Source organism: Misgurnus anguillicaudatus, chromosome 21 (genome assembly GCF_027580225.2).
Source record: "Misgurnus anguillicaudatus chromosome 21, ASM2758022v2, whole genome shotgun sequence".
Taxonomy (NCBI): domain Eukaryota; kingdom Metazoa; phylum Chordata; class Actinopteri; order Cypriniformes; family Cobitidae; genus Misgurnus; species Misgurnus anguillicaudatus.
In genome coordinates this window covers 17824903-17838643 of record NC_073357.2, presented here as the reverse complement: position 1 = coordinate 17838643, position 13741 = coordinate 17824903, and the positions used below count along the sequence as shown (strand labels likewise).

The following is a 13741-nucleotide window of genomic DNA, read 5'->3' as shown; positions in this document are numbered from 1 at the left end:
TTGTAACCAAACTGATCTGAGGCCCCGTTGACTTTCATAGTGTTCCTTTATTCTACTATAGAAGTCAATGGGGCCTCACATTAGTTTGATTACAAACATTTCTCAAAATATCTTCCTTTGTGTTCATCAGAACAAAGAAATATATACAGGTTTGATGACAGAATTTTTATTTTGGTTAAACTATCCCTTTAATTACTTAGCGAAAAGCAAATTTAGTATGAAATTGAACTTAATATTAATTTTTAATAGAAGAATTAAAATAATTCACTACAGTGTTGGTGAAAACGCTGCAGTTAAAATCACTTAATTTCTTCTTTTGCTGAAAATACAGCTCAATAAAAACTTGATTTGATTGCTTTGCCCTATTTCGTTACTTCTGTAAGCAATACTGCATTTAAAACCACCGCTATAAGCAAACAACATAAAACTTAAAGAAAAGACAAATACCTTTTGGAGGAGAAATCCAGCAGCTGTCAGGAGGCGCGAACTTCAAATGGGACGCATGAACGACTCGTGCTGTTCTACACGCGATGACTTGAGAATGCCCTTTATGATGTCACGATATCAAAGCGTCGTGCCAGGGTGACCTTGACAACAGAAATGCTTTGGTCAAGATGTTACAACCATTAACTCTTTACCAGCCACAGACTAGTTATCTGGTCAATTAAGAGGCAACGCTTCCCAGCCAGTAACATATATGCAGTAGGTGGCGCTGTTACCCATCTTATAAAACAGCAAATTAAATAAAGTCACAGGGTCATTACCTGTGTGAAGAGCATATTTTAAGAAAATGTTTCACTACAGGATATTTATTTTCTCTTACACTTATGAGTTTTGTAGCAATAGGATAGTTTATATGTTGGACTAAAATATAATGAGAGAAATTTGTTTGGTTTGACACTATTTAATGTTTGACTGGTCGGTTAAATGTTTTAATTTGTTTTACCTAGCCTATTACACTGCAAAAATGACTTTCTCAACAGACATTATGATATGTTTAAGTTACTTTGTCCTTTGCTAGCTTTGTATGCAATTTTGATTGAAGGACTTAATGTTCGTTGTAATGTGCTCAATAAAAAAGATTAAACAGAAGATAATGCTTATTTGATGACATCTAGTAGTAAAAGTAATGAAAAGCACAGTGTCATGGTTCTGGTTAATCTAGTCTCATGGCAGGATCATGACAGGCCCATGTTTTGTTTGGGATCAAGTTGAGTCATGCAGGAAATCACATGGACACAGACAGTAAACAGACACATAGACATGGAAGTCGACACATAGCATACACGGATAGCATGTTGACTTAATTTTGGCACAAAAGGAACCCCATAGATTTGAAATAGGGTGTATTCTGTAAAATTATGAATCTGTAAAATAATTTGTATTTTAGTGTAGAAAACATGGTGGTTTACCAGACAGAGGGGTGGTTACCAGACAAAGATTAGCTTAAGCCAGGACTAGGCCTTAGTTTAAATAGGAAATATAACTAACGGAAAACATCACTTGTGTGCATTTTAAGTCAAAACAAAGAGCACTGATGTATTTTAAGATATGTCACTGCAAGTTGTTTTCAGTTTGGACTCTCTTACATTTATTTTAGTCTAGGACTAGTCTAATCCCTGTCGGGGAAACCGCCCCAGAGAGTTTAAAATTCTCAGACAATCTCCTTAAAGTAGATAAACGCGAAGCGGAGTGCCTAAACCCCCTTAGCTGTTATAAAATGCACTGGTAACCCAACGCTTCGAGGGGTTTATTGCGTTTATAAAACGGTTACTTCATATGCATAACGTTAGCGGGATTTTATAAAATAAAACACAAATAAGTTGTAATTATATTAGTATAAATATTACTCTTCCGCCAAACAAAGTAGTTCCTCAGAATCAAGTGTGGCTGCAACAGAGCGCAGTTCACAAACAACAGAGACGCAGCAAAGGCACAATGAAAATATGATTAAAGACTGTGGTGTTTATTTTATAAATCAACATTCATCTAAAATATACATTAACATTTATATCGTGCAACTGTTGAAGTGATGATCAAATATGTTTGTAAGCATGCTTAACTTTTTCCCCGTCAGCGTTTTTTTTAAAGTTGCCACCCAGTTTTAGTTGAATGCCTTACAGAAAAATGATCTTCTTTAAATAAACATAAGATATCAAATGAAAGAACAGTCCATCCGCTTTCCAACAACATCAAAAAACGTTTCATCCTACCTTCATTTGTTGTCTTATCAGTTATCACCTCTCAAATTTTCAGCTAAATGCGGAGATAATTCCATTTTTGTGAGGAACTTTGTAAGAGATCAGATTCAGAGCCTGATCAAAACACACGCTAAATCCACCACAAAGCTGTTGTGTCGAGTGAATGCCTCAGTGTTTAAGTTGGGTAAGATTGCCCTCTAGTGGATAATAGCGGAAATATCAATAAGACAAAAAAACGTCAGAGAACGTTTTCTCTTTATTGATGAAATGTTTTATTTATTGACATTTATCTGGATATCGCCATAATTGTGCAAAGGTAGAAAAATTAAAAAATGATTAAAGACTGTGGTGTTTATTTTCATAAATCAATACGCACCCAGCCAACATTGCAAGGTGGGGCCCATGTGGGCCCCATATGGGCTTCCTATCTGGGCCCTATATGGGTTTGTCCATGGGTTCCACTATGGCCCCACGTGGGTTGCCCACATGAATTTGATATAGAAACTGAGTGGGGCTTATGTGGGGCCCAGCTGGGCAACACACATGGGGCCCATGTGGGCCCTATATGGGCCCCATATGGGCTTCCAATGTGGGCTGTACATGGGTTTGTCCATGGGTTCCACTGTGGCCCCACCTGGGTTGCCCACATGAATTTGATATAGAAACTGAGTGGGGCCTATGTGGGCCCCACGTGGGCAACACACATAGGGCCCATATTGCACCCACGTAATGAAGCCCACGTTACATATCAGGGCCCAGAATGGATTTTTAATGGGTACTGGAGTGGTCCCTTATTATGAAATAATTATACTTTTAATGCTTAATTGTAATTTACTTAAATAATATATTTGTTTTAAATTGAAAACCGATAAAAGCAAATCATTTCAGTTCGGTAAATTTCAGATTTCAGCATAAATATTCAACAGTTCATTCATCTGTAACATCACAAAACATGAAGGCGGTGCAATATGAGAAATCAAATAAAAAAACTGTAAAGGTTCAATATATCAAAATACTTTATTGTCAATTTATAACAATACAATGCTAAAATAATCATGAACATTTCAAAACTGCTAAGGCAGGTAATGACTAACAATTTAACATAACACTTAAAATAAGCATTGAAAGAAGTCAAACTCTTAAAATACTTCGAACTCAAAAACAACACAAACATTGCTCACTTCTCTGGAGATGGTCTTCTGATCATCAATTAATCTTTGCTCAAACGTTTTATGAAGAACTTCCAAAGCATCCACAGCCAAACTCATTAAATGTCCTTGCACGTTTGCTTTGATTCATCCATGTGCAGTCCGTGAACTTGTACCGTAGTATTACATTTTCTAAAAACACAACTCAGGATAAATTACAAGTGTAACAGTTGTGAGAGACTCCTGCTGCTCCGATAGAAACCGTATCCTTGCGCCTGAGCGGAAATTCTTGTAGTTTAAATGTTTATCATCTTTATAGTTGTAATTTTAAAAGTCTGCCTATTTTAGCAAAGATTATTTAAAATATGATATTATATTATGTGATAAAAATCACAATTAAAAACATTTGAAGCAGGACTACTTTGTCAAGCGTAATGTGTCGTTGCAGTGAGCAGATCGTAATGAGGTCTCCTTATATGAAACACCTGACTCCACTAATCAGACTCCTTTCAGAATGTTTGAAACATTTCTTTAATTAACACACTTATCAAACTGATGAACTTTCTGACATTTCTTATTTTCACTCATGCTTAGCTGTGCAAATTAAAATTAATAATTGGCAGGTTAACATTACAAATATCACAAATAAATGTTAACAAGAATGCATTTTTATTTAAAATGTTTTATACTGATCATATCCTATCTGTGATACTATTTGCTCTTTGTATAAAAGTGACTATAAACCAAAAGTAATAATTTTAAGAGTTTAAATGTATATAAAATGTATTTTAAGCATAAAATGTTTTGCCCACATAGGTGCCATGAGGGCCCCACATTATTATCCCACATGGGCAAACCTATGGGGCCCACATAGGGAAACCCACATGGGACCCATATATATTGCCCATGTTAAGCCCATGGCCACATGAAACCCATGTTGCCCATATGGGACCCATGTGGGGCCCACATATCAATGTTAATTAAATGTAAAAAATAATGCATTTTTATTTAAAATGTTTTATACTGATCAAATCATATCTGTTATATTATTTGCTATTTGTTTAAAAGTGACACTCAACCAAAAGTTATTATTTTAAGATTGTAAATGTATAAAGATGTATTTCAAGCATAAAAATGTTTTGCCCACATAGGTGCCATGATGGGCCCACATTATTATCCCACATGGGCAAACCCATATGGGGCCCACATAGGAAACCCACATGGGACCCACATACATTGCCCATGTGAAGCCCATGCCCACATGTAACCCATGCTGCCCAGATGGGACCCACGTGGGGCCCACATGTCAATGTTGGCTGGGCAGCAACAGTGGCGCAGTGATACTTGTGATGCGGTCTGAACCGTGGGTTTACCGGGGTATTTTATCACGGCTTAGAACGCGTTTCAACCAATCAGAATGAAGAACCAGAACGAGCCGTTTTATAATTAATATTAAGTGACTGTTGATATCAACCTATTTTCATGAATTATCTATAATAAATAGCACGCCGTTAAAAAGTCATGCAATATACCAAGTTCAAATTTGTGTGCATATGATATGCCAGTCCTTCCCGTTCATTTAATACCGCACATCTTTTTGTGTCATTTCATGTATTGGTTTCTTTTTTTTCCAATTTTGTTTACTATTGTCACTTGGGATTGCAGTTAGAACAACTTTCTGTTAAATATCAGACATCCTAACTCCAATTCTAACCCAAACTTCAAGCGAGCATGGCTTAAAAATAGGAAACCTATACATACAACAACATACTAACCCAAATCCCAAATCTAACCCCAATCCCAAAAGACAATGGTTTAAAAATACCAGTACACAACCAATGCATAAAATGACATGAAAAGATGATATTAAGTGAACAGGAAGGACTGGCGTATCATGTGCATGCAAAATTGGACTTTGACGTATGTATTGTACAACTTTTCAAACAGTGTGCTATTTATACAAATACACTTAGTTGGGGTTTATTGTTTTTTCATTACTAAGTTCTACTTCACACTGGTGAAAAACACCATTAGAAATGTCCTGACCTCTAGATCTGAGTAAGCCGTACAAAAGATCTCTTAAAGGGATAGTTTAACCAAAATTAAAGTTCTGTCATCAAACCTGTATATATTTCTTTGTTCTGATGAACACAAAGGAAGATATTTTGAGAAATGTTTGTAATCAAACCAATGTGAGGCCCCATTGACTTCTATAGTAGCATAAAGGAAATACTATGAAAGTCAATGGGGCCTCAGATCAGTTTGGTTACAAACATTTCTCAAAATATCTTTTTTTGTGTTCATCAGAAGAACAAGGAAATATATACAGGTTTGTAACAACATAAGAGTAAGTAAATGATAACAGATTTTCATTTTTGGGTGAACTGTCCCTTTAACATTACAGTTTTAGTGCATAATTGTTACGCATTTGATGAAGCTATTTTTGACCAAATAAGAGTTTTCAAAATAATGAGAATAATTCCTTGCAGAAATGTAAACAAGGCAGGAGCCAGGGATTTTATAGGGGTGGCTGCGTACAAAAAATATCCTTATACAAGCAAACAAGGCACTTAGCTAAACCTAAAAATATGTTTCAAAAGAGAATATACAATCTATAATGTACCTAGATGTACCTAATGTACCCAGATAATTGGAAATGGTTGTTTATTCACTTTTATAAATTACTTTTTATAGGGTTATGAAAACATTTCAATTCTGGCTTTAGGGCAAGTTTGGACAAATTTCCTAAAACTATTTTAAAAGGACACTGACTATGGGCCCAATGGGAAACAACTCGCTAATGACACACAACCATGATGTTTGGTCTTCTTTTCAAATCCTGTAGTGAAAACTATTCATAAGCTGTGTCCCAAATGACATACTACACACTATACACTTAAACTACACACTATGTACTCACACATCAAGTGTATACATTTTAGAAGAGTAGTATCGTCCCAAATGAAACACTTGATGGTTTTGTAATAATCAGAAGTGTAAGCGTTTTCTAGATGAGGGCAATGACGTCAAATTCATACTGTAGTACAATGCAAGTCAATTAAGATCAATTTGTACACTGTTCTTGTAATATCCTTGTTATTTATTTTGTTCAACATGACTTTACCTGTGGAGACAGTCTGACACTTACTAAACATCACTCTTACTGCATCTGACAGCCCCGCCTCTCTTACATTAAGCAAACCATACGGCCAAAAATAGATATTATATATTTTAACATATCCAAAAAAATGGCCAAAAAATACATTTGCTGAAATATATTTTGGAATATATTTACAAAAATATACACCTTATATATATATATTTTTTTTTTTATTTTTTTTTTGTATATTTTGAAATGTAATTTAAAAAAATAATTGTATTTTTAAAGCATTTATATTCACATCACATGGGAGAAAAGTTTTGAAAATGTTAAAATTAATTATATTTTAACTGCAAAAATATACTTATAATTTTATATTTTAAACATACTTATACATTTTATAAAACATTTATATTTTGGCCAGGAATATATATATTTTTTTTGCTGTATAGGTTGTAAAATTGGCCCTGAAATACATTTTGAAAAATATGTAAATATATTAAGGTTTAAACTAAATATTTTTCAAATAAAAGCAATATTAAATTAAGCTTAGCTTTTTACATAATGTATTTAGCATGTATTTAAAACATATTTTTGGCCAGAGAAAATATTTTTTTTGCCATATGGGAAGCTGCGACTGTTGATTGTATATTAATTTCCAGCGTTGCACTCTTGGAGTGCATCATCTTACTTAAAGTACACTTTATTTTTGGGTATTTTTAGTGTGATGACTACTTACACTATTATACTAGAAAATGGCCTAGAATAGTGCATAAGTGTGCGATTTGGGACACTCCTTTCAAGTCTTATTGGATAATCAAAATATTGTGTTATAAAGTTTCAGGGAAAATGTTTAAAACCATTTAAAAAAATATACTTTATCCTTTTGACAATGAAACCAGTGATATAGTGAATTATGTTGTATTTTTATATTGTATATTGATGTTGAGTGTTTCTGCATTAAGTTCTAGATGAGAGCTGAGTTGTCGTGGCAACCGTGACGCATCAACAGTAAACAAAAGAGCAGCACCAAACTCTCAACTCTCTCAACTCTTCTCTTTTTTGTAAAAGGTTAGTAAAAATTATTACATTTCAAAGAAAAAACATTGTAATTCACACGCTTTAATGTCAAAGTAAAGTTTTTATCGAATATTTGGTAACACTTTAACATTAACATTAATAAATCCATTAACTAACATGAACAAACAATCAACAATATAGTTTTTCAGCATGTATTAATTCTTGTTAATGTTAGTTAATGTCAATACAGTTATTCATGTTAGTTCATGGTGCATTAATTACAGTTTTTCTCAGTTGCTTTGGAGCTTAAAATGTATGCGTGCGTTTCTCAGAACAATCTGTACTGCACAACATTATGGATGTCCTGCAAAAGCCTGTAACTTGTTCAAAATCCTTCATCTCTCAAAAGTAAATGTTAGTGCCATCAAAATAGCAAATCCGCATGTCATTGTTCATGAACAAGAGAGTCAAAATGTTTAGTCAAATGTTGTCAATATAGCAAGTGTACCTACACAATTATAAGTGTCAGTATTTTCTTATGCAAACTGTGATGAATTCACCTTTTTACCATTTTAATAGCGATATTGTATATTGGACAATTGTATAATAATCTGGGCCCGGTTCCCCAATAACGCTCACTCTTAGCATGCTAAGAAGACTCAAAAAGATATATCTTAGCAAAGTTGTTTATGTTCCTAAGTGTGTTCCCCGAAGTGTCTCTTAGAAAGCTTCTTAACACGCTGCCTCTAAGTACAACGTAACAATGTCGCTGTCCCGAGTGAAGGTGCTGAATTATTTGCGATCGATCGCTCAGGGATCGATTCTCCACTTCACGCGAAGGTGCATTACGGCGTTAAGAAAGACAACACGCTCTATACAAATGGAACATTACTCAAATTATTCTAGTAACATTTATTTTAACATAGTTTAAGTTATCCGTCAAATATAGACTATTAATTAAATTATAAAATTGTCAGTAATACGGGTAGACGAACCGGGTATTCCTCGCTAATCATCCACGTTAAACATGGTTTTAACGACTTTAAAAAAATATTTAATACCCTTTTATACTAATGGTAATGTACTACGATCAGAATTGATTGGCAAGCAGCTGCAGTTACTTCTTTTTAATGCGGTATTGCTGGCCATTGTTTACAATGGAGAGAGAGAGAGAGAGAGAGAGAGAGAGAGAGAGAGATTTACAAAACTTTATTTAAAACATCACATAATCAACAATTCACATCATATGAAGAGAGGGGAAAAAATAATAAAAAATTAAAATTCCAAAAACAGATTTCCATCAGAAACAACACACAAAACATCATTAACACACCACAAATCATGAAAAACCATCTCATTATTTACAAGACTATAGTACGCAAATTCTATTTTGAGTCTACCTGCTACCAACTTCATAAACATCACTTCAACATTGATACTATTCAACTGTAACCCTTGATTTTTCCTGGTTTTCCATATTGCCAATTTTGCAGTTCCTATGAAATAATTTAACAGACACATCTTCCTTCTTTCTGAAAATTTGTATTTCACACCCCCTATAAAAACTTGTTCTGAGAATTCCTCCCCAAAAGCTTGAAACAATCTGCTAAAAACATCAAATAGACCTTCCAATCTTTTACATTTTAAAAACAAATGTTGTAAATTTTCCTCTTCACCACAAAACCTACATCCCACCCCTACTGCTGGATTCAGGTGCGCCACATGTTTGTCTGTAGCTATAGCACCATGAATGATTCTCCATTGAAGATCTGCAGTTCTTTTCTCCACTGGAGGCTTATACAGAGTTCTCCATCTGTCTCTTACAAGAAATTCAGGCTTCAACAGATCTGGCCACCTTGAGTTCTTTTGCCCTCTGAGTGAAACTTGATGCAAAACTTTAACTGCAGTATTATAAATGGCTTTTTTTGATGTTATTTCAAACAAATCCAGCTGTGGAGTTTTAAAAGTCAAAAGGGAACCTTCTAATTCCTCCTCTTGTCTTTCACTGACTACAGCAGCAACTCTTATTTGTGGAAAATCCAACTCATTGTTTATTTCTGATGGAAAGTCTTGTCCGATACTTTTCCTACAACAACTTGGTAATGCCTGCACAATTTCTTCCACCAGCTTTTCCGTTAGGCGCGAGGATTTTAATCCTGTTACCTCTTTCAAATTTTCAACAGATTTCCATTGTCCATTATTTAAAAGTTGCCCCAGCTTCACAATGCCATGTCTTTGTAAACATGCACGCACGCTTACAGATGACAAAAGTCTTGTCTGAATCATTGGGTTGAAAAACAGGCTTTCCTCTCGTATCCAACTCCCAGATTCACCAAGCTCTCGTTCCACTTTAAAAACAGTTCTCCAATAGTACAAAATGGAGCGATAAAAAGGTGTAATCTCAGACAAATTCACTTTATTCAGTTCCATTAAAAACAAATGTCTATCCAATTTAAGACCACCAGCTTTTTGTAGGATCATTCTTGCAGTCTCAGTCCAAGTTAAGTTCTTATTGTACAGGAATCGCTGTGCTGCTTGTATTCTAAAAGCACAGATCCTGCTCCGCACATCGACCAGACCTTGACCTCCCTCGGAAACAGGAAGATAGAGTGCAGCGGCTCTAATCCAGTGTTCTCCATTCCAAAAAAACTCCACAAATGTTCTCTGTATTTTGCATATCAAATCTTCAGGTGGTTCCATTACAATGAGTCTATGCCATAATGTTGAGGCAGCCAGATTATTCACCACAAGAACTCTTCCTCTGTAAGACATCAATGGCAATAGCGGTTTCCATTTAAACAATCGGGCAGACACCTTCTCCAGCATTCCCTCCCAATTTTTATTCTGAAATTGTTTACTTCCAAAAAAAACCCCTAGCATTTTCATCCCATCTCTTTCCCACAGCAATCCACCTGGTAATTTTGGAGGGTTTTGCCCACTTTTCCACTGCCCAATGATAAGTCCCTCACTTTTTTCCCAATTTAACTTTGCAGATGATGCCTTTTCATAATTCCTCATTGTTTCAGTTAAAACATTAACATCATTTTGATTTGAAATAAAAACAGTGACATCATCAGCATAAGCCGATATCGAGATTCCAGGCATGCCATTAATTCCATTAAGGTCCCTTCTAAGTCTGCACAACAGTGGCTCAATGACAAGGCTATATAATTGTCCAGACAATGGACAGCCTTGCCTAATCCCTTTTAACATTGGTATTGGGGCACTCAACCCTCCACCAGCTTTCACAATCACAAAGACTTCAGAATATAACAACTTAATATATGATATAAAATTCTTCCCAAACCCAAAATTTTTTAAAACCTCAAAAAGATATGTATGATTGACCCTATCAAACGCTTTCTCTTGGTCTAACGAAAGCACACCCAAATCAACATTATTAAATTGATTTAAATCAATGACATCTCTAAACAAAAAAAGATTGTCCATAATTGACCTATTAGGAATACAGTATGTTTGATCCCTGTGAACTAATACTTCTAAAATATGTTTCATTCTGTTTGCTAAACATTTTGACAGTATTTTATAGTCTATACACAACAAAGAAACAGGTCTCCAGTTCTTTAGAAGGCACAAATCGCCTTTTTTAGGGAGCAAAGAAAGAACTGCTCTTCGACAACTTACAGGAAGTAGCTTATTCCTTAGACTTTCCAATAAAACTTCATACACATCATTTCCTAGTATATTCCAAAATGTCTGATAAAACTCTGCTGGTAACCCATCGATTCCTGGGGAGCGACCGTTTGATAACTGTCTCATCGCATCAGTAACTTCCTTAAAAGTAATTAATCCATCCAAAGACTCTTTCTGTCCATTTGTCAGCTTTGGTAGATCACTCAGCAAATCAGAAACACATTCAAGATCACAAGTCTCAGCATCATACAAGTTTGTAAAAAATTAACTGCCAGTTTCCTTATTTCTACTGGGTCAGAGGTTATGACCCCATCAGGTCGCCGGAGGTGATACATTAGCTTTTGATGAACACTTTTTTTTTCAAGATTAAAAAAATATGAGGAGGGAGCATCCATATCTTTAATAGAACAAATTCTTGCTCTTATTAATGCTCCTTTCACCCGTTCTTGTAATAATAAACCAAGTTCTCTTTTTTTTCTCCAAATGTTCATTTCGTATATTTCCAACATCATTGTTCATCACAAGAATATTCTCCAAAACATTTATCTCCCTTTGAAGTTTTTGTATCACTGCTTTTACCATAGAAGTGGAATGTGAACTATGATTTTGACAAAATATTCTAATATTTGCTTTGCCAACCTCCCACCACATGAGCACATTTTCAAAAGAACCCTTTTTTAACTTCCAGTCATTCCAAAAAGATTTAAAATTCTCACAAAATAAAGCATCTTGTAATAATTTAGTATTAAAATGCCAAAAATAATTTGGTTTTGAAATTCTTTTCATGTTCAAAGCAAATAAGATCAAGTGATGATCTGAAAAACCGACAGGTAAAATAGAAACAGATGTAATTTTATTGTTCCATTCTTTACGAATATAAAATCTATCTAATCTAGCTCCACTAACCCTATTATTAGATACTTTGAGCCATGTATACTGTTTAATTCCTGTGTTTCTTCTTCTCCAAATATCTGTTAACTCAAACTCTTTCAAAATTTTCGACAATACAACACTTGATTCATGGTGAGGTTCTTCTCCATTTCTATCAATAATAAAATCAATCGTACAATTCCAGTCACCTCCAATGATTGTGCAAACATTATCATCAATTTTCTGGATAGCACTCCTTAACTTAAAAAAGTTACTCACACGCTCATATCCATTATTGGGTGCATATACATTAATCAGAACAAACACAGATCCTTCATATTCTATTTTTAACATCAATATTCTTCCCTTTACAATTTCTTCAATAGCCAAAATATTAACATTCATTTCTTTAGAAAATAAAATAGCAATACCAGCACTTGTATTTGTCCCATGACTTAAGAAGCTTTTTCCTTCCCACCATCTACTAAATTCAATTTCATTATCTAAACTAGTGTGCGTTTCCTGTAAGAAAGCTACATTTATTTTTTGTATACCAAATAACTCTGATATCATTGCTAATTTATTACCATCTCTGCCCCCATTTATATTTAAAGAACCCACCCTTAACAGCTCCATATGAGAAAGGGGATAGAAAGAGGACAGAAAAAGAACAAAAAAGCAAAGAAAAATATTCACCCTGTGTAATTTAAACATTTGATTATTTTTGAGAAGCATTCATTTTATCCTTTCTTAACTTTGTTAGCATCTTCTTCAACCTGAACCTTTTTTGTTTACTTAAAGCATCATAACTAACATTTCTCTGCAATACTTTCACTGTATGAATGAATTTATTTTCATCAGGGAAAAAATCACTGACTTCCATTGTTCTACCAAAGGTCACATCTAGGAAATTGTTTATGTCCTGCAATGTATACATGTCATCTACATTTCCACACTGTGATCCAAAATCAGATATATCAGAGAAAGCATCATCATCTCGCATCTCCAGATCCAACCCAGTATCACGCTAAAGCGTGTAATAGATATATATATATATATATATATTCCTGGCCAAAATATAAATGTTTTATAAAATGTATAAGTATGTTTAAAATATAAAATTATAAGTATATTTTTGCAGTTAAAATATAATTAATTTTAACATTTTCAAAACTTTTCTCCCATGTGATGTGAATATAAATGCTTTAAAAATACAATTATTTTTTTTAATTACATTTCAAAATATACAAAAAAATAATTAAAAAAAAATATATATATATATATATATAAGGTGTATATTTTTGTAAATATATTCCAAAATATATTTCAGCAAATGTATTTTTTGGCCATTTTTTGGATATGTTAAAATATATAATATCTATTTTTGGCCGTATGGTTTGCTTAATGTAAGAGAGGCGGGGCTGTCAGATGCAGTAAGAGTGATGTTTACCTGTGGAGACAGTCTGACACTTACTAAAGTCATGTTGAACAAAATAAATAACAAGGATATTACAAGAACAGTGTACAAATTGATCTTAATTGACTTGCATTGTACTATAGTATGAATTTGACGTCATTGCCCTCATCTGGAAAACGCTTACATTTCTGATTATTACAAAACCATCAAGTGTTTCATTTGGGACGATACTACTCTTCTAAAATGTATACACTTGATGTGTGAGTACATAGTGTGTAGTTTAAGTGTATAGTGTGTAGTATGTCATTTGGGACAGAGCTTATGAATAGTT

The 13741-nt window shown here is 34.1% G+C and overlaps 1 long non-coding RNA gene across 1 annotated transcript in view; it reads left to right on the top strand.

Annotated features, from left to right (window-relative positions):
* Positions 1-7467: 7467 nt before the first annotated feature.
* Positions 7468-13741, top strand: part of LOC141353270 (uncharacterized) — a 508637-nt gene continuing 502363 nt past the window's right edge. Inside the window, exon 1 of the long non-coding RNA XR_012360288.1 lies at positions 7468-7520. This is a non-coding gene — a long non-coding RNA (uncharacterized lncRNA). The remainder of the gene's footprint in view (positions 7521-13741) is intronic.